This window comes from Euprymna scolopes, chromosome 21 (assembly GCF_053919585.1).
Source record: "Euprymna scolopes isolate OS-2025 chromosome 21, ASM5391958v1, whole genome shotgun sequence".
Classification (NCBI taxonomy): Eukaryota; Metazoa; Mollusca; class Cephalopoda; order Sepiida; family Sepiolidae; genus Euprymna; species Euprymna scolopes.
Genome location: NC_136502.1, coordinates 44,386,552 through 44,414,311, shown reverse-complemented (window position 1 = coordinate 44,414,311; position 27,760 = coordinate 44,386,552). Strand labels below are relative to the sequence as shown.

The following is a 27,760-nucleotide window of genomic DNA, read 5'->3' as shown; positions in this document are numbered from 1 at the left end:
TTTAGTACTGGCCAAACTCAATGTCATTTAACTTCGGCGATCTATGGAAATTAGTGTGTAAACGTGATTACGTTGTTGTATATATTAAGTATATTTCGCAATAAACTGACACATAATTATCCATTACTTAGCCAATGAAACAGTTTTATACCAATTAGAAAGTCGTCATCATCATCAGATTTAGTTTAGTTTTTGTTTTTTTTATGCTGGCATGTGTTGGACAGCTTTTATGGACGGATTCAATTTTCAGTCAAGGACAGACAGCAATCATCAAACTAAATGAGAAATTTGGGTTCATTTTTCGTACTAACAGCGAGGTCAAAACACCTTAGTTCAAGTCAACATAACAGCAACACCCTATTTGTTTTATATGATCACAATAGTAACGTCAGCTCATTTGCATATTGTTGCACAAAAACACACTTTATTAATTAATTCATCATCATCATCATTCAATTTTAATGTTTGTTTTACATGCTGGCATGAGTCGGATAGAAACTGATTTTCAAACTAATCTATCTCTGGCCAGGTCTTTATCCTTCTTTACATCAAGTGCTTATTTTGTCTTATTTCTGAAATTCTATGAGCAATATTTCTGTCAAAGGAGGAAGAATTGCTGTTTTCTGGGTTGGAATCTATCCATATAACATTTATCATTGGTAGTTTTTGGATCTTGAAGTAGGTTTTTTTTTTTTTTTTAGCTCCTTTACATCAAGTGGCATCATGCAAAAATTAAAAACACAAGTTCATCTTTTCTCTCATGTTTTCCTTGGGTTTCCTCTGTGAGCCGACCATGTTACTTCAACTGCTCTACATCTACTACCCCCAAAACTTTCATTCATTCCTCCAATGTGATCATACCAACAAAACTCTGCACACATCTCTATATACTGTCCAGATTTAATATTTCTCAGACGTCATCAGATCTAAGCTGAAAATCCAGATTAATGAGATTGGTGATGAACAATGTTAAGAGAGGATTGGAAATTATGGATGATGGTCAGAATTTTATTATTTGAGTGGACAGCTTACTTATAACTATGTTGTAATCAGCTGGGAAGCAACCCGGTGGTATTGTTTTCCACAGAAAGAAACTTTGTTCATGGTATTCAGTTTAGCTTTAAGTATATAGATGAAGCAAAATTCCTTACAGTGGTTATAGCTTGACAAGATATTGCTATGAATGTTTTACAAATTGGGCTATAAAGGTGCTAAGCAACAATAAGCCACAGGTTTTGGGGGGAAGGGGCAGGTAATTCAGATTAAATTAATAAAAAATATTTATCATAAAAGGCAACAAAATTACGACGCTGGCTCTATTCCCAAATTTTGTCGTGGCAGTTTAAAGGATTCAAAAATTATTTTTGAATCAATACAAATAAAAATTATGTTCCTATTTAATTACTTCCCTTTGTGAAGAAAGTTAGGCACAAGGCCAAGATGAAGGTACAGAACAGTTAACAAGGCCACTTCCCCTGCTCAAGTTAAGAATGGGTTTCTAAATAACATTTAGATAGAAAACCATTCTTAACATGGGGAAGTGGGAGGGCTTTGTTAACTATTTTGTACTTTCCCCCAAGGTCGTTTTTTTTATTTTATGTGGAGATATCTCTAAAAAAAAGAGCATTCTGGATGAGATGGGACAAGAATTTCAAAAATATTCTAGTCAGAATAGATATTACACTCTGATCCTAGCTAGAAGGACAGAAAAACACAAGTCCCTATTTACTTGCTTCCCCAGAAGAGTAGAGTTAAAACAAAATCAGTTTTTATGGTGAGAATATTCAGCCTGCTGTAAAAAAAAAAAAGGTGGGGGTACTTTAGATTGGGAGAAAAATAAATTTTGTCTCAGTCTAGAAGGATCTCTCCTTCACTGATTGAGGACAGAAAAGATTGAGTTTGGGTATAGAACAGATACTACACTTTGTTCCTAGCCAAAACACAGCCATTTCTACAGCTCTTGCTTCTCTTATTTTATGTTTTAGTTCTCACATTCCATGAGCGATGTTTCTGACAAAGAGGTAAGAATTGCTGTTTTCTGGGTTGGAATTTATCAAACACTTTGTTGACTAGTTTTTGGTCTTGAACTAATATATTTCATTAACTTGTTAGATCAAGTAGCTTCACACCTTGTCTGGAACGATTTCCATAAAAAGAAATAAATTTAGATTAGAAACATTGTGATCCTTTGGAATTTGAAAGTAATTTTGAAGCCTTTAAACTGGCTGGAATTTAGAAACTTAAAAGATGTTATGGTTCATTTATGCTTTTCAATAGCACACAGAAAGTTATGAACGAAAAAAAAAAAGAGTAAATTTGTAGATTAATACTATCAGCTAAAGTCACTCCCATCCACCAAAAACGAGATTCTACTTTTTTTAGACGATTGTGTGTGAACAACCTGAAAAACTTAGCGGAAAGAAGAAATTTTTTTTTTTCATATTTAAAGTGAAGGATCAGTTTCGTATATAAATTTAATGCAAAATGCTCCACCATTTCTGGGCCATTCTAGCGTTCTACGACAACCATTAAAAATGCTATGGGAGATTAATTTTTTTTTTTTTTTTTTTTTTTTTTGAAGAGGGAGGAGGCTAATTTCTTGGCAATTACGCATGGTTTTACAACCTTGACAGTTGGATTGAAAGTTAATGGTAAAAAAGAAAAGTTATCCTTAAAAATTTATAATGGCCTGAAAATGGAGGATCATTTTATGCTAAATTTATGTGTGTTCAAAACCGATCCCCAGTCTAAAATTCTAAAAAAATTGTTCTTTAAGTTTCATTTTATCTTCTTTTCACCAAGTTTTTCAAGCTGTTCACATGTAATCATCTAAAAACAAAAAAATTTAAAAAAAAAAAAAAAAAAAGTAGAATCTTTTTTTGCGGGGAGGGGTAGTGGAGGGTGTTAACCTACAAATTTACCTTAATAGATTTAGATTGCTTACATCGTGATCTTTTGGAATTCGAATGTAATTTTAAAGCCTTTAAACTGACGATTTAGAAAAAGCATTTAATCCGGCTGGATTTATATAAGCTTAAAAACGTTTCGTTTCTATTTCTGAAAATAGACAGGAATTTCTAACAACACAAGCAAACGAAAAAACAACAAGAACTACTTTTAAAAAAATGAACAAAGAAAAACTTGTTTTTTTTTTTTTTATGGATCATTGTAATATATTCCAACAAAAGAAAACAAACATACCATTAATTAGAGTCTACCAAAGCGATGTTAAGTTGACTGACAAGCTTACGAGCGTATAGACTAGCTCGGATTAAAAACGAGGGTCTCTTGTAGCCGCAAGGTGATTGAAATTGTGGTACAGAGCCTCACCGACGCAGTATCGTTCGTCATTCACTAATTTGTATCCCCCCCCCCCTCTCTCTCTCTCGCTTGCGAAGAGGAATGGTCGGAGGGTGTGTAGTCATGTTAAACGCATGCACGTTACAATGGACACATCTCGTCGATTTCTTCACAGAAGATCGAGATTTTATTCTTTTATTTTTTATCTCATTCATTTCTTTGTTTATTCTTAATTAAATACAGATGGACATAAAGACAACAGAGGGCAGTTATTAAGCATTAATGAACGAAACATAATTCAGCATGTTAAAAGACAAAAGAAATAGCTTGAAATTCCAACCAGCGCGTAATCGACACAATTAAACGGGAATGCATTTCTACAACACGCAAGACGGGATGAATGAATGGCGATGGTAGTAAAAAGGGGGTGGGGTGCAGGTGCGCGATCGAAGATGAGGAGGGGGAGGAGGGGGTCTTCGACATTACAAATTGGCACAAAAATCGCAATTTATTATCTATAGACTAAAAAAACTTTTTCTTTTGTTTATAATAACAATAACAGATTTGAAAATACGTAAATCTAAAGAAAATGTCATTTTAACATTTTTTTTCTATGTTCGTGTGGTATTATTGTAAATTAAAGCCATCTGCTGAATCCCCCAATAAGATTCTACCTTTTTAGGCGATTACGTGATCACCCTGAAAAAAAAAAAAAAAAAATTGGCGGAAGAAAGCAAAAAGAACTTAGAATTTAAAGTGGAGAATCAGTTTTAAATATGAATTTAACATAAAATGGTCCCCTACTTCAGAACTATTGTAGCGTTTTAGGGGATTTAACCATTTTTTTTTTTTTTTTGCACTATGGGAGATAAATGTTGCAGTTGTTGCACTCTGCGTGTGTGTGTGGGGGGGGTCTGCGTTTTTCAGGCAATCACTCCTACCTCCTCATTGACAACTGGAAAAATAATCGCTGATAAATTACTACATAACATTTAAAAAATCGCTCCCTGACTAATTCCGTACTTGTTGATTCTTTTGCTAGTGTATATATATATATATATATATATATATATAAAGTACCTATATTTTGTCAAACAATAGTGAAAAAGAATATGCCAGCTTTGTGAGTGTGTCTTGTGTAGTTTTTAATCAAGATTTTATTTATATAATAAGAAATTGCATAGTTTGGAGACAGAGTTTTTTTAATTGTTCTAATTAGTTGTACCTATTTACTATGCCTCCCCACGGGACAGAGTTAGACACTAGGGTCGTTTTTTAACGTGGAGAAAAGGTACAAAAATAAAAATTGTCTCAATCGTGAAGGATTTCTCCTCCACCGAAAGAGAACAAGAAATAGAAATGAGCACCTGAAGAACAGATAATACACTTTGATCTTGTCCCGAAGGCCATTACATCTTGCTTAATATTACACACACTTATTTTATATGTCGACTATTACTCTCTTTCTCTATTATTAACAATGGAAGATAATAAAAAAGACCAGAAGACTGAAATTGAAGATGAAATAAAGAAATAGGAATATCACTCGTAACTGAAGGGAGAAAGGGTACATAGCGAGCAGAATGAAAATTATTTCAGATTTTGTCATTGTCTTTGCAAACTCACTTTTTCAAACAATCTCAGCTAAGCTCAATCTGTGATCCAACGGGTCACATTTTTTTTTTTTTTTTTTTAGTTTTACACAAAAAGTCAAGTTAACGCTTCTGTATATCATTCTCTTGCTTTTTTTGACACAAAATTGTAAAAAGGTAATACAATTTTTTTTTTTTTTTTTTAAATCATTACAGTAGAACCCCGGGATACGGTGGCCCTAGTACACGTGTTTTTAAGTTACGATGTGGAAGACGATGTTTTTTCCGGCCCCTGGTTACGGTATTATTTATAATGTTATTTGATTATATGCATGTGTATGTACTGTATTTCGTTAATAATTTTCAATGCCGTATCTCGGGGTTCCACTGTAGTTCTATTATAAAATAATCATTATCCATTTTATAATAAAGACCAGTGTGTGTGTGTGTGTGTAACTGATGGGACGATTCCAATATCCCCCCCCGCCTCCGATTCCGATTTTTTTATAAACGTCTAAATATTTAACTATAGAGTTGTTATTTTTTCTCCCCGATTACCACAAAAACACATGTTAAATGTGCACATATTCTCTCAAATGTAAAAAATACACTTGTGAGGCGGAGGCGGTAGGTGTATCAGAATTTTTGTAGGAATTTTTGACACCCCTAACACGAAACTGCGAATAAAATATAAAAAAACTCGTAATTTCTCTTTTAAAAGTGGGTTGTTTATTTTCTTTATGGATTATACTTCCAAAATAAACTATTAAAGTTGTTTTAAAAGTAATAGAAATTTTTTCTTTTTTTTTTTTTTAAACAGTAATGAATTTTACGAACTCAATATTTTAAAATTTTTAAACTTCAAAAATCTATCAAAATTTTTCTATTGATTCTATTTTTACGATATTTTCAGGATCAATGTGAAATTTCATGCTCTTTCCAATAAACCGAATATATTTCAGACAAACGGTTTTTTTTTAATTCACGCCCCCCCCCCATTTTCAAGTGTCTATTAAAAAGTAGATAATTTAATCACCAAAGTGTTATGTATCACAAATTAAAGAAAAAAGGTCAAATAATATATTCAAATTAAAAAAAAAAAAAATAGTGTTTTTTAGAAATTTACCTGTAAAGTTCGAAGTTTAAAACTTTTTTTTTTAATCACGTTGTTTGTTTTTTCTTTTGTTTTTTTTTTAATGAAACCTTGGTCCTTGCTCCTTTAATTGAAAAAAAAAAAATTAGGGCTTGAATTACATTTTTCGAGTAGTTATAAGCTTGGAAAGACAAGGGGTCGAATAATTCACGCCTCCCATTTTGAAATGTCTATTAAAAAGTAAATAATTAATTTACTCACCAAAGTGTTATATATCACAAATTGAAGAGAAAAGGTCAATAAATAATATATTCAAATTTAAAACAAAAAAAAGTAGTGTTTTTTAGAAATTTACCTATAAAATCCGAAGTTTAAAACCTTTTTAAAAAAAAAACAAAAAAAAAAAAAACACGTTGTTTGCGTGTTTTTTTTTTTTTTTTTTTTTTTTTTAATGAAACCTTGGTCCTTGCTCCTTTAATTGAAAAAAAAAATTAGGGCTTGAATTACATTTTTCGAGGAGTTCTAAGCTTGGAAAGATGGGGTGGAATTATTCACTATTTTTAACGAAATTTCTGACACACCTAGTAAGGCGGTGATCTATAGATTTTAGTTTTAGTGATACTTTAAAAATCAATAAATATTAGTTTTTCTTTACTACCAGTAGTGGAATATTTTGCTTTAAACAAAACCAAATAAAAAAGACAATTGAAAGAATCATTTTTGGCATCGAAAAATAGACACAAATTTTTCCAATTCCGATAACCCCCAAAATTTTTATTTTTCCGATTCCTGATGCCAATTAATCATCCTAACTTTTAAAAAATTATATATATATATATATATATATATTATATATATATATATATATTATATATATATATATATATATATATATAAATAAACCTTTTGATAGTATAGTATCTATACTTTTAATGTATTTATTAAAATGTTTTTTTAATTGCCAGATCTATTTAAGCTCAATGAAAATAGATTGCACTTTCAGAGCCATTTGTAAACAATTCAAATACCACAAGTATATTTATAGAACATTCATATCATTTTATTTGATACATGGTACGTCTTACATGTGTTTTGTTGAATGGTATACAAAACAACTCATCAGAGACCCACATAAATGCATAAAAATATTTTTTTTTAGAAATGGACCAAAAATGAAAAAGAAAAGGGAATTCTTTTAAAGTAAGTACGTGCAAAATGATTAGCCGATGCTCAAAATGTACAAACATTCTCACTCCTCCCTTTACTTAAAAATTCACCAAAAATCATGAAATTAATCAATTTTAATGAATGTTTCACTATTTGTTAAATAATGATCAGGGAATATAATGAACCCATTATTTTTACTTGAATCTTAGTGGAAATGTATTATTTTCTTTAAAAAAAAAAAAAAAAAAAAAAAAATACCTTTAAAAGTTATAGTAAAAAAAAAAAAAAAAAAAATATATGAATTTTTGCTTTTTTTTATGAAAATGAAGCATCGTAAATTGTAACAATAAAAAATAAAAAAATAATTTTTTCAGGAACATTATGACAAAGCCCCTAAAGTCCGTATCTTTGAATTTGATATAACTCGAAGAAAAATTAATTGCTCGAGCTACTAGTATTATCATTGAATACAGCATTCTTTATTTAATATTTTCACACATAAAAATTATAATTGCAAAAAAAGTCTTTTTTTGTTTTTAGATTACATGTTTTGTGTAATTTTTATATATAAAATTCTAATATTACTTGCTTGAATGAATGCGAAACTTTCAGCGTAACATAATTTTTATATAATCTTGAAAAATAAAAAAAAAATTTATTTAAAAGCAGGAACACAGAAAAATAATTAAATTAAAAAAAATAAAAAATTATACAAACGTTCACGATAGAAATGTACAAATGCACAGCTTGGCAAAAGAAAACCAGCATTCCCTACCTCCCTCCAAGTACCTAACGTCATTTTCAGACAATCTTTTGACTTTCTATAATTTTGGGCTTATGTAGAATCCATGTTGAGTCATTTTGTTTTATTTTGATTGAGCGAAGCCAGAATCTCTCGCTTTTGAGGGCTAATTAAGCTGCTTTTTTTTTTTTTTAACAAAGTGTTTTTTTTTTTATTTAATTCAATATCTTAGGATTTTACTAATTATCTTTGTAATAGACCCAGAAAACTAATATTTATTTTTCAAGGGATCTTTACAACAAATTTATTTAAATTCAAAATTTATCTGAACTTGTCAGTTTCCGAATGTCACTGAAAATATTTTTTATTATAACTTTTTTTTTCACGTATACAAATATTTTATTTTATTTTTTAAAAATTAACTTTAGCCTTTAATCTTTCAAATACAATAAAATAGTAGTCGGCAACCTACAACAAAGTTATGATACACCGACTTTCAAACTATGTCCCTCTATCTTTTTTAGATGGTTCCAGAAAGAAACCACACGAACACGAACATTATATATATATATATCCATCACAAAGGCACAAAGGTTAGCTAGTAAAAAACTACCTGATGAATCTATTTCAAGTATTTACAAGAATTGAAAAAGCAAATAGCAAGTCAGACAAAATCCCCGACTTCAATTTATTTCCACAATGAGTTTTTTTTTTCTGCTTTCTAGACAGATTTATATAAAGTTTAATTTTTTTAATTTTTAATGTTTAAAACTTTCCAGTTTGAGACGCCTTGTCTTTTTTTAGCTTTACTGATTCAGACATCATTTTACATGAATATTTGTGCAAACACTGCTGAAGGATATTGGTTTTCATCATTTTTTCTAATAGTAATCAACATTTTACACAGGGTGAAAAAAAAAAAAATCATTCGTTGACTAAGTTATATTTTTAGCCCTGAAATACAATTGTTGTAATTATTGACCTTTTAAAGTCTTGAAACTGTAAACTTTAGTTCAATGGTTTAGTAATCGCTGGCGGTCATTTTTTGCAGCAAAAATAAACTGATTTTTTTATTTTTTATTTTTAGTAATAAAAAGGTTTTTGATAAAATTTAACCTCCTTAAAAGTAAAGACGAAGATGTTAAAAAATAAATAATCGATAATTGAATAAGTATAGCTTTATTTTTTTTATAATAAAAATGAAACAATCGCTTTTTATTTATAGACTTTAACAAAACGAATTTAATGTGTGAACGAAGAAATGTTATATTTGAAGTGTGCGAAAAGTCGAAATGGTTTTTTAATGTCGGTAATGGGTAATTCTTTTTTGGCATGCCAGCTCGCCAAATTTCATTCTGTCATAAAAACTTTCTACAGAAAAAAAACAAACTTATTTTTACATTTTTATCTCGCAAATAAACATATATATTAAAAACCGCGTTTATTATTTTAAAAACCCAACAACAAGAGTTGAAGCCAATGTTTTCGGTTACAAAACAAAACTAATTTTTTTGATAAATCTCTGTTTGGTGTACTGATGAATTATTTTTTCTAAAGAATAAAATTGAATAAAGTTTATTTTTACAAGAATCTTTAGACATTTATCTAGCGAATAAGCATAAAAATATATAGGAAAAACCGCGTTTATTATTTAAAAAAAAAAAAAAAAAAAAAAAAAAAAAAAATCAAAATTATGCAGTTTTGTCAGTTTTGTTAAAGAAAAAAAAAAAAAGAAGTGAACTTCATACCTGGTGCATAATTTTGATTTTTTAAAAATAATAAACGCGGTTTTTTGTATACATTTTTATGCTTATTCGCTAGGTAAATGTCTAAACATTCTTGTAAAAATAAACTTTATTGAATTTTATTCCTTAGAAAAAATAATTCAGTGGTACGCCACACAGAAATTTAGCCAAAAAAATTTGTTTTGTTTTACAATCGAAAACATTGACTTCAACTCTGTTGTTGGATTTTAAAAATAATAAACGCGGTTTTTAATATATAATTTTATGTTTAATAAGATTTTTTGTTTTTTTTTTTCTATAGAAAGTTGTTTTTATGACGGAATGAAATTTAGCACGTGGCATGCTTTTTGGCGAGCTGGTGTGCCAAAAAAGAATTACTGGTCTGTAATGAAACCAGAATCAATTGTAAGCTTTGCAGCCTTTTTTTATTTCATCAAAAAAGTTGAATGTATTTTTGGTAAATATGAAGAATCACTCCACCCCCGAGAATTCCTTTAAAATTACCATTTTTATGGGTTTTCGGGGGCGCTGTGCTGTGAAATATTAAACGGTCTTCAGCCTGCTCAGTTAATGTTGATGCGTTACTTACATTAAAATGGTTAATTAAACTGTAGAAGCACCTGTTACAAAACTATACAAGTTCTATAATTGAATACCCCGTCCAAAAAAAAGAACGAAAAACATAACCCCCCCCCCCAAAAAAAGGTGGCCATAAAGTGGATGAATTTCTTCATATCTTGGAAACTACTTGTTTCCTGGAATTTTAAACGTTAGTAGTAATTTTTAAGGATTTTCCAAGGGTAAAAAGAAAGTCTCCCCTCCCTCGGGGGGGGGGGGGAGAAGGAAATGGTGGCCACAAAGTGGGTGATCATTTTACGTTAAATTATTATAGAAAAGTGATCCCCTACTTTTTTAAACTAACTTTTCTTCATATCTTGGAAACTACTTATTTGCCGTAATTTTAAACGTTATTTTCATTTTCTAGCGCCCCCTAAAACCTATAAAAGTGGTAATTTTAAAGGAATTTTCGAGGGTGAAGTGATCCTTCATATTTACCGTATTTTTTTTATACACATAGTACGACTTTGGTTAAGAGTCGTGCTTCTTTGTTTACAAAGGCAGGTGCTTGTACACTTATTGAACCGCACTACTCTTAAATAGTATTTTCAAGTTAAATTAAAGTTTTGCGATATCTTCTTTTTTTTTTATTAAATTGTTAGGTGAAAGCACAGAATGGCTTTCTAAATAATGTTATTATTTCAGCACGGTTCAATAAGTGCAACAGTATCCACAGCCATTCGGTGGAAGTGACGTCAGACAAATCTTTAGGTACGCATGATCAACACTATATAATCACGGCCACCGAGATATAGAAGACCTGTTAACTGAAAAATGCCTGCAGGCAATGTAGGTAAGATTAGGCGAACTGTTACTGTTGATACTATATGACGGCATTTTTAAAAAGAGCATTAAAACATGTTAAAAAAGAAAAGAAAGGAACCCAATTCGATTAATAATGAAACTGAACTTTATTCAATATAAAATATAAATCTTATCTATGTAAAATTAAGTAATTTTAAAGCAATATACAATCTAATACTGATAAAATTGAATTATGAATTTAGGGAACAAAAAATTAAAGAAACATAAAACACAGTTCTTGGCCTTCGGGACAAGATCACAGTGGAGTATCTGTTCTGATGCTACAATTCACCTTTTGTTCTCGGCCGGCGGAGGAGAAATCCTTTATGACTGAGACAATTTTAATTTTTGTTCCTATCCAGAGTGCCCCTTTATGGGGAGCTGAATTTTCCCCCACAAGATTATATGTTGAAATATTTAAATAACTATTACTTTTAATACAGAAATTACATTTAAAGTTTTGGTTTTCTGTTCTTCTATGTTCATTTTTTTCCCCATGTTTTTCATCAAAACGTGTAGCATATATACCAACATGTTGATCAGGAAATGACGTCACGCTGCCATGTGCACTGGCCTACTATCTCGGTAGTCGTGATATAATGTAGCGTTTTTTGTTTTTTTTAAGCAAATATAAAAATAGAAGTTTTATTCAGTCTTTATTTGAACTTAAAAATATGTTTATCAATTATTTTTTAAACATCACAGGAGTTGTTTTTTTTTTTTTTTTTTTACATCAAACATAATATAACTGTTATAAAAATATTTATGAACTGTAATTTTTTTTAAAATATTATGAACTGTTTTTGTTTTTTTATTAAGAAAAAGAAAAAAAAAACAGTTCATAAACATATTGGGGAAAAAAAAAGTTTCTAAATATTTTTATAACAGTTCTATTTATTATGTAAAAAAATTACCAACAATTTGATTAATAAAAAAACAAAACAGGGTATAAACATATTTTATTATAAAGGTTATAATTGTTATAAAATTTTGATATTTGCTTAAAAAAGAAGCTACATTTATACAGTGTTGGCTATCCATACCTTAAAATTTGTCTGACGTCACTTACACCGAAAACAAAGAGCGACTTTTAACAAAATACTTGTAAGGAATAGGCACTCAGTGGATGTCAATGCTTATGGAGTTAGTTCAAAATATTTGCGGAGAATCCAGAATCAGTTCCGGAATTGATCAAGGCAGTTTACTATTTACAAGACACGAAAAAACAAATGTAACAAATAAATATAAAAAAGTATACAATTTTGTTTTATAAGAACTATTAGTCAGGTGTGTGACCAAAAATACTTCAAATTGGAAAAATTAGCTCATATAACTCTCAGGGCCTTACAGTTATACTAGATGTATCAGAATTTTTGGGGAATTTGAGACCCCTAACACAAAACTGCGAATAAAATATAAAAAACTCGTAATTTCTCTTTTTAAAGTGGGTTGTTTATTTTCTTTGTGGAATATACTCCCAAAATAAACTTTAAAAGTTGTTAAAATAATAGAAATATTTTTTATTTTTTAAAAAACAGTGTTTACAAAGTGCCTGCGCGCGTTCATGCAGCCATTTTTTTATGTAATGAAATCAATTGAATTTTACGAGTTAAATTTTTTTTCAATTTTTAAACTTTAAAAATCTATCAAAATTGGTTCAATTTTTAGATATTTTCAGGTTCAATGTGAAATTTTATGCTCTTTCCAATAAACTGAATATAATATTCTAGACAAGAGTTCTCCTTTTTAAATTCACCTGACCCCATTTTGAAATATTTATTAAAATGAAAATAATTTTCTCACCTCAAATTTATACATCACAAATTGAAGTCAATAAATAAAATAAGCTAATTTAAAACAAAAAAAACAGTTATTTGCAAATTTACTTGTAAAGTCCAAAATTTAAAACCTTTTTTTTTAAACCACGTTGAATTTTTTTTTAAGTGAAACCTTATAATCTTGTTATATTGTTCAGAAAATTTTGTACAATCACAACAATTTTTTCTATTTCATTCAATGTTTTTTGTTTTTATATATTTAAAAAAAAAAATTCACTCGATAAAGAAATAAAATATAATAAATCAAAAACTCATGTATTTCTTTAAGAGAATAAAAAACAAAATCAAAAATCGGTAAAGTCGTTTGTTTTTTTTAACGGCAAAAACTGATAACTGAAATGTGATCATTTTTCAACTACCGTGTCCATATTTACTAACTTTTTGCCAGCAATAGAAAGGGAGATTAATTCTGGCGCTTAAGGCCACCGAAGTTCTCAACTTGAAAAAAAGGCAGCGTTTGTCTCCCTTTATTCCAGTTGTGAAACATCTCATGTTGCAGTATTTTTAAATACTCGCTTAAAAAAGCATTTTATTTAAAAAGGACATGGAATATTAAATATAAATACGGATAAATTCTTAACAATGAAGAATGGAAGTACCCATTGATTAGTATTTTTTATAGGTAAGTGATTTTTTGAAATGTATATATATTTTATATTCGAAGTAAGTTAAAATTCGTTTTCTTTAAATCTTTTTTAAAGAAAACCGATTTAAAAAAAACAAATATTGCATAATTTTCTATTAAACTTATTTTTTTTAAATTTGGTTTTTGCTCCTTTAATTGAAAAAAAAAATAGGGTTTGAATTACATTTTTCAAGTAGTTATATATCAAGTAGTTATATATCGAAAGATAGGAGGTCGATTTATTCAAGTTTTTATCACGCATTTTTAATGGCAATTTCTGACACTGCTCAAGGTATACTAGTAGGCACCGCCAAAACTGGGGGGGCAGGTCAGTACTTTTTGACGGACCGTCTTTTTAAAAATCTACCAAAAATCAGGTAATTATCCGATCAATACGAAATTTTCAGCGATTATTAGGAGAAGAATGAACTTTATAACAGTGTACTTATTTTTCATAAACGATATTTATATATATATATTTTTTTGCTTACAAAACCCCCCCTTGTTTTGAAGTGGGAACAAATATGCTTAAAATAATCATCTGAAACTGAACAAAACATATTGTGTTGTTGTAAGGGACAGAATTATAGATAAAAAAAAAAAAAAAAAAAAAAAATTGTTTGCATACCTTATTTTGACGTCTGAATATCAGAACTTCGATTGTGTTTAATTATCCCGCTTTTGAGTTTTGAAGTGTGAAATTCGGTGAATATGTTAAGTAAAATAATTAATTTAAGTTAAGCAAAACAAAAAAAAAATTTTTTTTTATATTTATACGAAAAAAGCCATTTTAAAATTTTTGATAAATAAATTAACAATTTTTTTTTAGCGAGCCGAATAATGCATGACCATTATTAAACAGAGCATGCTTTGAATAATCGATACAAAAAAAAAAAATTCGATAAATATTGTGCCCTTTGTGTTAAAAATAGCATCATTTTTTTCGATCTCGGTGGACCAAAAGCGCTGAAATAATTTTTTTTTATTCTGCTTTAAATTGCCCCCTCCCCCCATTTTGGGGAGCCTGGCCCCCACACACATACACATTAAAAACCAAACTCATACAAATGGTCACCCATCTGGTACTGGCCAGCCTCAGCTTAATAATACATTGAAATTTTCGTCACTGAAAAATAAGTTTTTTTGGCCTGTTTAGTCTTCCATAGTTTTCGTCTCATCGAAAGAAAACGTAAACAGAGTCGATCTGAACTCTTCGGCGACGCGAAATATCTGGTTACATATATGAATAAGTGGAATTATTTGAAATTCAGGTACTTATATTATAATATTTTTGCATATTCTCTTAGAAAATTATCCTAAATCTTAGTTAGACAATAAATGAATAAATAAATTATTTCAAAAACCCTTTTTTTTTAAATATTTAAGTACGTTTTTTGTGCAAGACAAAAAATAACAATTGTTAACTTTTTGGGAAAATTTAACATTTAAAATTGAATTAAAAATAGTAGAAAAAGTTTTACATTATTCTGTTTTCTATATGATAAAATTCAGGGTTTTATCTTTCTGGAAAAAAAAAAGTTACTCAGAAATAATGGATTTTAATAAATGTAATTTAGTTTTAAAAAACAACAACAACTTGATTTTGCGGCCATTTTTGGCGGTGCCTATATACTAGGTATAGGTGTGTATTTGACTTAACTATGATAATTTGAAATATTTTGTATATTATGTTGATTAAGGGTCACAGGTCCAATAAGGTCGGTCACGTGTGTGACCTCGCATGGAATTAGATTTTTCATGAAGACTTAACTTACAAAGTCTCTGAATTCTTAAAATTCAGAATATTTATAAAAGTATTAATAAATAAAATAATGATAGAATTATAAATTATAATAATATATATAAATTATATATATTATAATTCTATCAGACATGCAATGCATCATATGTTTGTAAAAACGAAGCATGACCCCATGTAAACGTTTTTTTTTTGTTTTTGTTTTTTTTAATCGCTGCTCCCTGAAAGCGCATGCACAAAAGGTTTTCACTTGTTTATTTAATGACGAAAACTTTTTTGAAATACTATTTGAGGAAAAAAAAAAAAAAAAGGCCAAGAGCATTATCTGAATATGTATAAAAAAATGTAACAAAAACATAATATTTAGAGGGAAATATAATAATAAAAATAAAAGAAAAAGAAAAACAAGCACGAAATAAAAGTATGAATCAAATTTAATCAAGGAAATAAAAAAAATCACTCGCGATTAAAAAAAAAAAAGTCTATGATATATACGAAGTGAAAGAAAACCTTTTGCGCATTTCAGGGAGCAGCCATTAAAAAAAAAAAAAAAAAACATTTACGCAGGTTACACGTTCTCCGTGAAAAAGTACCTCTCTTACAGCTAATTTTTTAATTTTTAATTTTTTTTTTTTTTTATGTATTACTTTATGCATTGATGTATGGTCATCATGTGATATTTGGTTCACTTTTCAAAGTATGGCTTCATAAGCTTTCTTTTAAACGCTAACCTAACTCTTCGCATGCTTAGCATCGTCTGCCCTTTTTAGACTGCTTTAAATTGTAAACAAATTAAGCTCTTCCTGGGACGAACTCGATTGTAAAACGTGAAAAAAAAAAAAAAATATTAACGGTAAATGGTGATAGTTTCGCAAATGAGGAGGTTTAGAGTTAAAAAAAAAAAAAAAAAATCTTAAAAAAAAAAGTTCTGTATATAAAAGTTGACAAACTTCCTAAAATAAAAAATAAATAAATAAAGTGGGCTTTCAGATCGTAAACAGTTTGGGCCATTTCCGGAACTGACTCCATAAGAAATTACATCATTGTACATTAGAATGTGCATTTGGCATGCAAAACTAGGAATTTGCAAATTAAACAAAAGCACGAGCACGACTTTCCTTAAGGTGTCACGTGTTCGCTATGGTGTAAAAATTTATAAGGAAAAAACGAAAAGAAATTACGAACTGAAATGATTTATTAAAGAAAAATTTATAAGGAAGAACGATCGCAAAGTGGGGTATCAATTTAATGCAACGTTATAATCGAAAAGTGATCCCCCTCGTAATGTCATTAAATAAAATTAAAAAAAAAAAAATCTTCCTGCTAATATGAAAGTTAAGTCTGTTATCAACGATAATCTGCAGAAAAAAATTGGAAAAAAAAAAAAACGTTAAAAAGGAATTAATTTTACAGTAGGGGGGAAAGCTCGTTCAGGTCCGCCATAATAACAACAACGGTTTTCGAAAGTGATTTGGACGCCTTTAAATTAGCACAAGTTAGAATAGCCCCACTCTTTCTCCTCTTCCAGAACATCTATTTTGAAAACACATCACTCCTCTTTAACAATTGGAAAAAATCATTAAGTAATTAATTAAATTACTATATGATAAAAGTAAGTATATATATATATATATATATATATATATATATATATATATATATATATATATATATATATAATAAAAAGAATAGTTCAAAATGCCCCCCCCCCATTGATATTTAAAGAAAAAAACATTTTTAAATGCCTTATTTTGTCCTCCAAGGCCAGAGTGAAAAAAAATACTGCCAGCTTTGTACTAGGTGTCTTGTGTAGTTTTTAGTTTGGGCTAGGTGCACAGACAAGTTTCCTTAAGGCTAAATAATAAGTACCGAATGTTATGACGTAATTATCCGTACTCACTCGGCGTTGACAGGGAATCTACTTTCATTTTGGTTTCGCTTTTTCTTTTTATGCCGTTTGTTTTTACTAAAATATATTTATGCAATTTTGAAAGTCAAATAACGGTATTATTGATTGAACAAACTTGTTATAAAACTAGTTGGTCAAGTTTTACGTCGTGCCCCAGCGTATTATAAGCACCCCAACCTCCCCATGTTAAGAACGGCTTTCAGAATAAACCGAGGCCACAGAGACTCGGTAGCCTCGAATAAACACCCACCCCCAACCTCGAAAACCGTTCTTAACATGGAGGTTGGGGTGTTTATAATACGCTGGGGCAGTCACGTCATAAAAATTGACCAACTATTCTTTAAAGATATTCTGGTACATTATGTACCTATTTACTATGCCTCCCCACGGGGCAGAGTTAGACACCAGGGTCGTTTTTTAACGTGGAGAAAAGGTACAAAAATTAAAATTGTCTCAATCGTGAAGGATTTCTTCTCCACTGAAAGAGAACAAGAAATAGAAGTGCAGCAGTTGCAGCACTGCAGCAGTGCCAGTGCAGCATCTGAAGAACAGATGGTATTTATTTGCTCCCCCACTGAGCAAATTAGGCACAAGGCCGATTTTTAAAGTGAGGAGTGAAGGGGAAATGGGGACCAACTCCCCGGGGAGTAGGGGAGCTGGATAGTGACAATTGGTATGAAGGGTTGCCCCTACATTGACCAAGGTCTTATATGTGGAGTTGCCCCCACATATGGTCTTTGCTTGCAGTATCTGTAGGAACAGATACTACACTTTGATCTTGTCCCGAAGGCCAAATTGAAATAACGGGTACTAGTGCACTAGTCTGCACTTATTGATCCGTGCTGAAATAACGTTATTTAAAAAGCCATTCTTAACATGGGGAGGGGAGGGGGGTGTTTTGTAACTATACTTACAATTGAATAAAAAAAAATAAAAAAAACTTTAATCAAACTTGGAAATACGATTTAAAAAATAGCGCGGATCAGTACCACCCTAATTTTTTTTTTCAATTAAAAGGAGCAAGGACCAAGGTTTTATTAAAAAAAAAAAAAAAAAAAAAAAACAATGTGTTTTTTTTTTTTAAAAAGGTTTTAAACTTCGGAGTTTACAGGTAAATTTCTAAAAAAGCGATTTTTTTTTTTTTTTGTTTTAAATTTGAATATATTATTTATTGACCTGGTAGTGGTACTACTGCAGCTGGCACCTTTTATGTAAACTTTTAAAATAATAAAATATATTTTATTAAAACAATTCTGAAAAAAAAAAAATTCAAAGTAAAGAATAAAAATATATAGGCTTGGAAATACGATTTAAAAAAATAGCGCGGATCAGTAAGTGCACTAGCACCTAATAACGTTTTTATTTAGAAACCCATTCTTAAGGAGGGGGTGGTGTTTTGTAACTATTCTACACTTTCACCTAACAATTTAATTATCAAAAGATATTGTAAAACTTGAAAATACTATGTAAAAATAGCACGCTACTTTCTAAGTACCGACAATCTTGCTTTAATCTCTAATTAGATGTAAATATTAAATTTTTAGCCTCCAAAACTTTCAATATAGATGAAAATCTGAAGAAATTTATAACCAATTTCACTAACTTTCGATGCGATTTTTAAATGCTACAAAATTTTTTCAAATTTCGAATGATCAAATACTTTTTTTTTTTTTTCAACTATTAAGGAGATTTAAATGGGTGACTTATTTACCGAAGAAACGGAAATGCATTCTGGTCGAGTTGTAATTCAATTATTTTTTAATAGAATTGTTCTTATTCGGTTTTATTTTATGGTATTTTTTTTTTTCAAGCAACAATCGACTAATAGTAAATAAAAAAAATGTGGATACTTCTACAGAATTTGAACCGAACTGTTTTTCATTTTAGCCCGAGCCAACCCTTAATTCGACAAAAGTCGGTTTGGCTCGGTTCAAATTCTGTAGAAGCATAAAAACGTGAAAATCACCTAGAGGCGAGAAATACGAAAAATGGTCACTTATTAATATTATTATAATTATTAGTGTTGTTATTCAGATTTACCGTTATAAAGAATTTTGAGAACTTCAGTACTTCACGCAAAGTCTGCTGTCTTGATTCGGCTCGATTCTGATTTTTGTTTGAGAAGTTGCTTTTTATATCCAAGTAGTCAACACATTGTTTTGGCTACAATTATGACGATAAATAAACGTAACAAACGTTGAACTCTAAAAAGGTAAGCTCTTTCAGACTTTTTGGTATGGCGATTTGAAAGATTAGATTGGTTTTGTGTTGTATTAAGTTATTTATTTATTTATTTATTTCAGTTTGGAAAGAAATACGTTTACTTCAGAATTACTGACCAAAAAGCGAAATCGAGCAAAATTAAATTCGTTATTAACCTTCTTTTCATAACATGCTTTGTTTTTTATTCGTCCATTCAAGAAAAGAAACGAAGTTATTTAGAAATGAAGCCGAGCTTAAAAATAAAAGATTTCAAAATATACAGAAGATTGTGTAATTTATTAAAGGTAAAAAGGTGAGAAGAAAGGAGGTGATTTCATGCTTTCTATTTTTTCTTCTGTTAATAATAACAATAGAAAACCCCCCGAGATGTAAAAAGATCCCGTATATATAGGAGAGAGAGAGGTAGGTATAATATATATAAAAAGAGGAAGAGTGGGTAAAGAATCTATCGAGAAGTTATAAAATAAAAATAAATAAAATAAAAAAAATTGGCGAAAACGACAACAAAGTGGTTTTCCACAGAGAGAACGAGTCAAACTTGAGTTGCTTCGTCGTCAACCGACGGAAAAAAAAAAAAGAGAAGGTATTTTTTATTGTTATGGCCACGGCCAATATACTCACCAATGTCCTCCGGGGTGTGTCAGGTTGCACAAGCCAGAAAGGGTTTGTTTCGTGGCCGAATTCTGGCCTCGCCGCCGATTTTCGTTCAGCATGAAGACGAGAGTCGTCTACTTCAGAGACGAGAGGCAGCCATGCTAGAACAGTTAGGTTTGATGACGGAGCGGGAGGAGAGGCAGAAAGGAGATAGGGAGTGGTGGGAGTTGGGCAGATTGACAGAGCGGCAGGAGACATACATTTATGGAATGAGAGAGGGGGAGAAGGCAGCGGTGTTGAAGAAGGGGAGGAAGAAAAATATGTTTGTCTTTTTTCCTTTTATTGATTTTTTTTTTTTAGAAAAGAAATGAAATTCAAAGAAAGAAAGAAAAAAGTTACAAGTAAATTAATTTAAATAATAATTAAAAAGAGAAATTGAAAATTAAAAATCGCCTACTCAAAATATACTAGATTAGTTTGAAAGCAGAGAAAGAAAAATTGAATGGAGATGGAAGAAATAATAAAAACAAATGTTTACATTATCTTTTTTTTTTGTTTTTGTAAAAATGGTTTTATTAATTTATTCATACTCGTACATGATTCCATTTTAGAATTCAAAAATATTAATTTAAAAAGTAAATAAAAATGTTTGTTTTTATTGTTTTGTTCATTCATTCATTCATTCTCTCTCTCTCTCTCTCTCTCTCTCTCTCTCTCTCTCTCTCTCTCTCTCTCTCTCTCAGTTTTATTTCTCGACCACGTGGGCAGAACTGTCAGCAAATCCCGATTCTAAAAAAAAAAAAAAAAAAAAAAAAAAAAAAATATATATATATTATCAACAGAATGCTCCCAATCATGTACTTCCCTGTAAATTACAACATGGTCGTCTTCAAACCCAATGTCAACACATTCCTGCTACTTGCTGTCCCCACTCTAGTAATTCGCGTTTAGTCCATCCTATTAATCTTTCCCAATCCTTTCCTAAGGTTCCTCGTCTCTCAACTGACAATCATTCCATAACTGTATCCGTGACAGTCTTCATGACAAATATGCTATAACGTTAACCTTATCTTCGAGTGGCCTTTGACCTTGATAAGTGGTGATCCCGTTAGTAAACTTAAATAAATGGCGTGCAATTCATAAAAACGAAACTGATCTGTAAAACTATTTATGCTAAATATATTCTTGATCTGCTCCGTCAACACCTTTCAGAAAATGTTAAAGATGCGCGTCAGCAGCTCTATAAATATATTAGTAGTCGAACACATAGTATGGAATGAAAACAAAACCGTTTTTAACAAAAGCAACAAAACAGTTCATTTCAGCGGCAGAAAGTTGAACAGTAAAAAAAAAAAAGGGAAGAGTTGAAGATTCTTTACGTGTCGCAGGTCGGCCAGCAGTTATCTTCCACAAAGATTGTCAATGCTGGAGTGTGCAACAGACAGAGCCAAAAGAGAGGAGAGAGGTCTTTCTTCTATGCTTGCCAGGTTCTCTCTGCTGATTGGCCATGATTTCCAAAGGGGTTAAAGAAGTTCGTTAGGGAACAGAAGAAATTAATATACTCCACAAGTTGATTGGTCAGTGTGTCGCGGTGTGCTGGCAAACCAATCTCATGTTTGTAACCAAAAACACTCATCGGCTGAAACTTGACACTCCTGGAAATATGACTATGTGTGCTAAGAATAACAACGACTTTTCTTCAACAACAAAAAGAAAGCACAAAACTTCATCTGTCACAATCTAAACAAAAACAAAGGACTATTATTTCGAACTTGATTAAAATACCGTTAATAAATACAGAAGAAATTTTTAACTGTAAATAATATGGTGTGAAATTAATTACAGTAGAACCTCTGGATACGACATTAAAAATTAGTAACAAAATACAGTACAGTATATAATACAAAAGTATATAATCAAATAACATTATAAAAAACATTGTAATATCATAACCAGGGTCTGGAAAAACATTGTATCCCACATCGTAACCTTAAAAATCCAAATCCTAGTTCCACTATATCTTGGGGTTCTACTATATAGTCATTCATTGTTTAGCAGCACTATCACTGACCGTGGAACCTGTAGCACGAGCGGCTTTTCATAAAGCTAGCAGCTTTCACAGCAAATCTCCAGTTTGACCCAGAAGCTACGAGTACTCCCATCTTGACTTAATGAGACTCAAGTTGGCATTCCCAGTTGCCGTGGAGACCAGAGGGTGGCAGAATATGGTGCACACACCACTCTCTACTGCTGCCTGCCTCCTGGAACTCCCTCTCTGTCTGCCACTCCAGTTTGTGAACCTGCTTCAACCCCAGCTCACTTCCAGTGACTCTGTAGCGAGCTGCTACTACTACGGGACTAGGCTGTATTCTCACCTTAGTTCTCTTTTTCTCCCTACTCTTTTCTCTTTTCCTTCCTTTCTTCTTATACGTCATCAGAGGTTTCAGCCAATGAAAAGCGAGAACGGCTTACGTGGGACATTCGAGTGAAGGAAACGTCCTTACTTCCACGGCGACTAGAGACAGAACACACGCCTCACTCCTCAGCTCCCGTTAGGTAGCCAAGAGGAGCATTGAACATTAATACAGACTTTACAAAATGCACTGTCTTTCTTTGTAACCCGAGTTTCGGGAAAACACACATATATATTGGATATATAAAACCTCATGAATTCATAACAAAGTTGCGTTACACGTCCTCATTTTTATAAGAAGACAATGTCTTCTTTTACCAGTATTTCTTTCTATTTCAGCGCTCCAGTTCTCCCTGTTATCGGAGGCGCCCCGAAGTGGGAGCCTACCGAAATGGTGACCTCTAATTAGTACCCATGTTAATGTATGGTAATAATACCATAATATGGTGAACCCCGTGCGCGTATATACACGCAATCTTCAAGAAAAACCCAGGAGAACGGGACGGAGTGAAAAAAGAAATTTAAAAAAAAAAAGAAAAGAGTAGGAAGAAAGAGAGAACTAAGGTGAGAATACAGCCTAGTCTCGTAGTAGCAGCAGCTCGCTACAACTCCAGCTCATTCCTGCGGCTTCTAGCAGCTCCAGTGACTCCAGCAACTCCAGCTCACTCCTGCAACTTAGTGACTCCATCTCATTCTTGTAGCTTCTAACGACTCCTGAAGCGATTGCAGTGCCCCAGCTCACTCCAGCAGCTACCTAGCTCACTCCTGCAGCTCCAACATTTCCAGTCACTAGCTCCTGCAGCCCACTGACTTCCAGCTACCCGTTTCCAGTGCCAACTGACATCCGACTATTCATTCCAGTACCCATTGACATTCTGCTACCAGTTCGAGTGCCCACTGAAATCCAGCTCTCCTTACATTCTACAATGTACAAGTACCCACTGACGGTCAGCTATCCAGACCAGTGTCCACTCACATCCAGCTACTTGTTCCAGTACCGATTCACGTCTGGCTACCAGTTCCTATCTCATGGACCCAAGAATCTCAACCTCACAAGATGCCCATTCTTGCTCCCAATGATCCTGAATACATTGCTGTACATTTTGCCCTTTTCTCAGTAAACAATAAAACACGATATCCTATCGTCTTAAACCGAACATCTGTGTTTGTCATCCTTCTTTGCTATTGCTGTCACTTTCTTTGTCCTGTGTCTACCTAATTAGTTGTATGGTCGATTGGCGCCTTCACTCCCCTTTCGACCCCCTGTAACAAGTGTGCGGCCACTTCACTCGGTCGGAGGAGGGGCATTGATTCACGAGAAAAAATAAATGTGTTATTTTATTTGTGACTGCAAAAAAAATCTCTAAAGAAATTGTTTATTTAAATACTAGCAGGGAGATCCAACGTTGTCCGGGATTGAATGAGAATAAACAAATTTTCCACACCCCCATACTTTTATTGTCATCAAAATCGGTAAAATCACATATTTTTTAATCAAATCGATTGATTGCCTGCTTTAGTTAGGGACCCCTCCTCTCTTGCAGTGTACTAGGAGAAAGCTTGACATGCTTCCCCACAGTAACTTAGTTCACAATAAATTGTAGTCTACTTTGCACTGTAGAAAATCTACTGTTGATTTTATAAAATTAACTGTAAATAATGACTTCAATAGAAGTTTAAATGCAAAAGTCAAGTATCATGGTTCAATTGTGCTCTAAAAAGAAACATTCATTTCGAATGCGCCCCTGTCTTATTAAAGAACCAACTGTTGTATTTTATGAAATTATTTTTGCATAATCACTTGAATTAAAATTGAATGTACAAAAGTCAAGCATTATAGCTCAATTGTGCTTTAAAAAGAAACATTTGTTGCAAATACACCCCTATCATCCACAGTTCATTTTATAGGCTGAGGCTTTCTAATTGTGCAATGTTAAAACTTCTCAAATGCACTTGTGATGATAGGTTCTGTAAAAGTGTTAAGGACCAATATCGAATTGATAAACGCTTTAGAGAAATCAGTCATTATAGGGAAACAGTGATGGCAAAATGACACGGAATGAAAGGGAATGCAATCTAAAATGTCACCTACTTCAGGAATTGAAAATCGGAGAAATGGTGCAGGTTCAAAACCTAGTTGGTCCACACCCACGCCGATGGGCAAAGACAGGGAGGATGGTGGAAATACTGGGTAACCGGTAGTATACTGTACGCATTGATGGGAGTAACCGGGTAACCTGTTGCAATCGCAGATTCCTCCGAAGAATAAACCCTGTGGTAGATAGCCCTTGTCATTCGATAACTGAGGAGCCACTAAGAATGTTGGATACCGTAGACAACCTAACAGAGCTCGAAGTACTGGGACAATGGTCCCCCATGTGTACGGATCAACACCAGCCCGAAACATTGGACACTCTGCCAGAACAGATGGAGGTGGATGGCACAGTTTCCCCTGAGATGATGGAGGTTGAGGAAGACTAACCAGTGCATCGTAGCAGAAGGGTGACGCGACCACCCAGGAAACTATCCTCACCAGACATGGGGAACGTCGCACGACTACTTCAGAGCCTCAAAAACATTGGACCACAACGCGAGTATCTTGTGGCCCTGGAAGGAGGAGGGTGTGTAGAGGTGGAATCGAACCCAAGACGCCCAGTTACAAACCGGAGTGGTCTTGGCATCACACCTCCGTAGATGTGGATTTACCCGCTTGCATGAGAGGCGAGAGCGGGCTACTTAAACAAGACATTCCCGGCAACGAGTGTGTTTCCAAATATACGTTGTCTTGCCGACACTTTACACATGTCGGCAGAACAGAGTTCCACAGGTGGGCAGTTCTAGGAAAGAAGCTGTGCTGATGGAATCTGCAGACAGATTTAGGTACAGATAGAGAGTGGGGGGAAAATTGTTGATAGTGGCTGTAGCTAGACGAGTGTTTTTTTTTGTAAAAATTTGGCAATTCTAACATTTATATCAACTTTATTGGTCATCTTCGCTGAAAATCTAATAGGTGATTAGCAATGAACTCTCTTCCAGAAAGTAGGTAAAGCTTAGAAGGTTGATCCTCTTAGGATTGGACAAAGCTATATATCTCAATCTGACAGAAACAAAGCTACTGTCAGACTGTTTGGCTAGAAACTGGAGGTCATTCTTTTTAAAATTGGATGTATGTTAGATTTGGCCGTATGTTGAAAATAGAGAAATTGTGACGTCAGCAAATATACCCATCTTGGACAGCAATTTGATCATTGTATTTCGCTTGTATTATTTAACAGATTTTTTGTCCGTTATCGGACATTTCATTGACACTTTCTATTTCTATTCATGGTATCATGACTGCAACAAGTTTTGTTGATCTGATCCCCCTCAACAAAATCACGTTTATCGACAAAATGATTTGTAGGAATTATCTTTTGGCAATTATTAAGTAACATCTCACTCAAGAAAGAATAAATTTGTAGAATTAAAGACAAAGTTACCTTTAGGAGGTATAAACGTTTTATTACTAATTATAAATTCAACAACACAAAATGAAGAACAACACCTCTTTAAGACAAAGCAATAATAAAAAAGTTTATTAAACAGATATAGGAAATAGACCGGCCAGAAATAAGTAAGCTGTTTCTTTAGCACAGGTTGGTATGCTGAAGTACCTCGTGAGTTGCCAGCTTCTCCAGCGAGAGTTGATAAACTGTTGCATCCAGTGGACAATGACAGGAGAGGGAGAGAGATCTGTCTTGCTTGCTGATTGAGCGCCCTCTGATGAGTTGTCTGTGTTTCTATGTTTGCTGCTACATATCCTTTCTAAAATTTATATCAACTTTATTGACCATCTTGATTAACATCTGATAATAGACAAAGTGTTAGAAATCTGATATATAAAAGGCTATAGGTCTGTCTGTCTGTCTCCATATTTTCAAACTCAATTGCTTTCGAAACTAAAAGTTGTAGAGCGGTGCTAGGGGCCTCAAATGATTGGATCTTTTGAGAATTGGCCTGATTAGTCAAGCCAAAAAAGAAGTTGACAGCTAGCACCAATCGGCATGGAGTTTACGAATCAAAAATATTCAAAATCTAAAACTGAAATGTTGCTGTTGCTGTTGCTGCATTATTATTCCATCCATATGTAGGTGTTAGTTTAAAGCCTGCTTCAGTTTATATGTGGTTTGTAAGTGTGTGTTGAAATGGTATTAGTATCAAATTTAGCAGGTGAGTCCACATGTTGCAGGTCAATGTCAAGGTTAGTAAGGCCTTTTTGTTGACACTGATCACCCGTGGTTAATGAAAAATTTGGTTTGTATTTCAAGAGAGGAGTTTTGAGTGATCAAACTGAGCGATGTGGATGAGTTTTTTTTTTGTTTTGTTTTTTTACAAGAGTTAACCGCTTATCAAGGTCCAGAGGCCAATTGAGGATAAGGTTTAATGAGTGTAAAGTGATCACTGAGATGACAGCTTAGTGATCATTGGTAGTCGAAGATAGGTAGAATTGATTATTTAAGGAGGGGGTGAGATATCAAAAAACTTGTTTACATTGGACTTGAAAACAACGATGTTGTAATCAGCTGGAAAGCATGTCAGTGGAACAGAGTTCCACAGGTGGGCAGTTCTAGAAAGGAAGCTTTGTTGATGGAATCTGCGTACACATGTGGGTACAGATAGAGAGTGGGGGGAATTGTGATTGTAGCTAGGTGAGTGCTTCTTTTTTTGTGAAAATTTGGCATGGAGGAAAGCATAGATTGAAGCTCAGACGAGTACTTTGTGCTTTCTCATGGCTAAAGAGAGAAAATATTGCTGATGCACTCGCTTAAATAATAAAGTCCAATTCTAATATTTATATCAACTTTATTGGTCATCTTTGCTGAACATCTAATAACAGACAAAGTGTTAGTACCACAGAAGAAGTCCATTAACGTGGACGAGTGAAAAGGTTTGAGATTCCATAGTAGGAGAATGTTCTGTAACGTTCGTACGTAAGTATATATTAATAGAGAGATAAATAATAGGAGAATGCCCTTAAAAATTCCATCCATACATAGGTGTTAGTTTAAAGCCTGCTTGAGTTTATATGTGGTTTGTAAGTGTGTGTTGAAATGACATTGGTACCAAATTTGGTAGGTCAGTTCATATGTGGCAGGTTGGCATCTAGATTAGTAAGGCCTCCTTGTTGACGCTGATCACCTAATGATAAATTTGGTTTGTGTTCTAAGAGAGGGGTTTCTATTGGTTGAACTTAGTGACGTGGATTCATTAGGCAGGTATACTTTCTCGAGGTTAAATGGAGAGAATAGTGTTAATACTCTCGCTTAAATAACAAAACTCAATCCTAACAGTTATATCA

At 32.3% G+C, this 27,760-nt stretch overlaps 1 protein-coding gene across 8 annotated transcripts in view; it reads right to left on the bottom strand.

Annotated features, from left to right (window-relative positions):
- The window catches only part of LOC145242168 (uncharacterized), a 124,498-nt gene extending 104,285 nt beyond the window's left edge, over positions 1-20,213 (bottom strand). For 2 of the 8 annotated variants that reach the window (XM_080105149.1, XM_080105154.1), the window contains exon 1: positions 20,037-20,205. The gene's annotated coding sequence lies outside the window, so the exon portion shown is untranslated. Of the gene's footprint in view, positions 1-3,201; positions 3,402-19,232; positions 19,300-20,036 lie in introns of those variants that run through there. The other 6 variants (XM_080105150.1, XM_080105155.1, XM_080105148.1 and 3 more) reach the window with 5 other exon arrangements.
- Between the last annotated feature and the right edge of the window lie 7,547 nt (positions 20,214-27,760).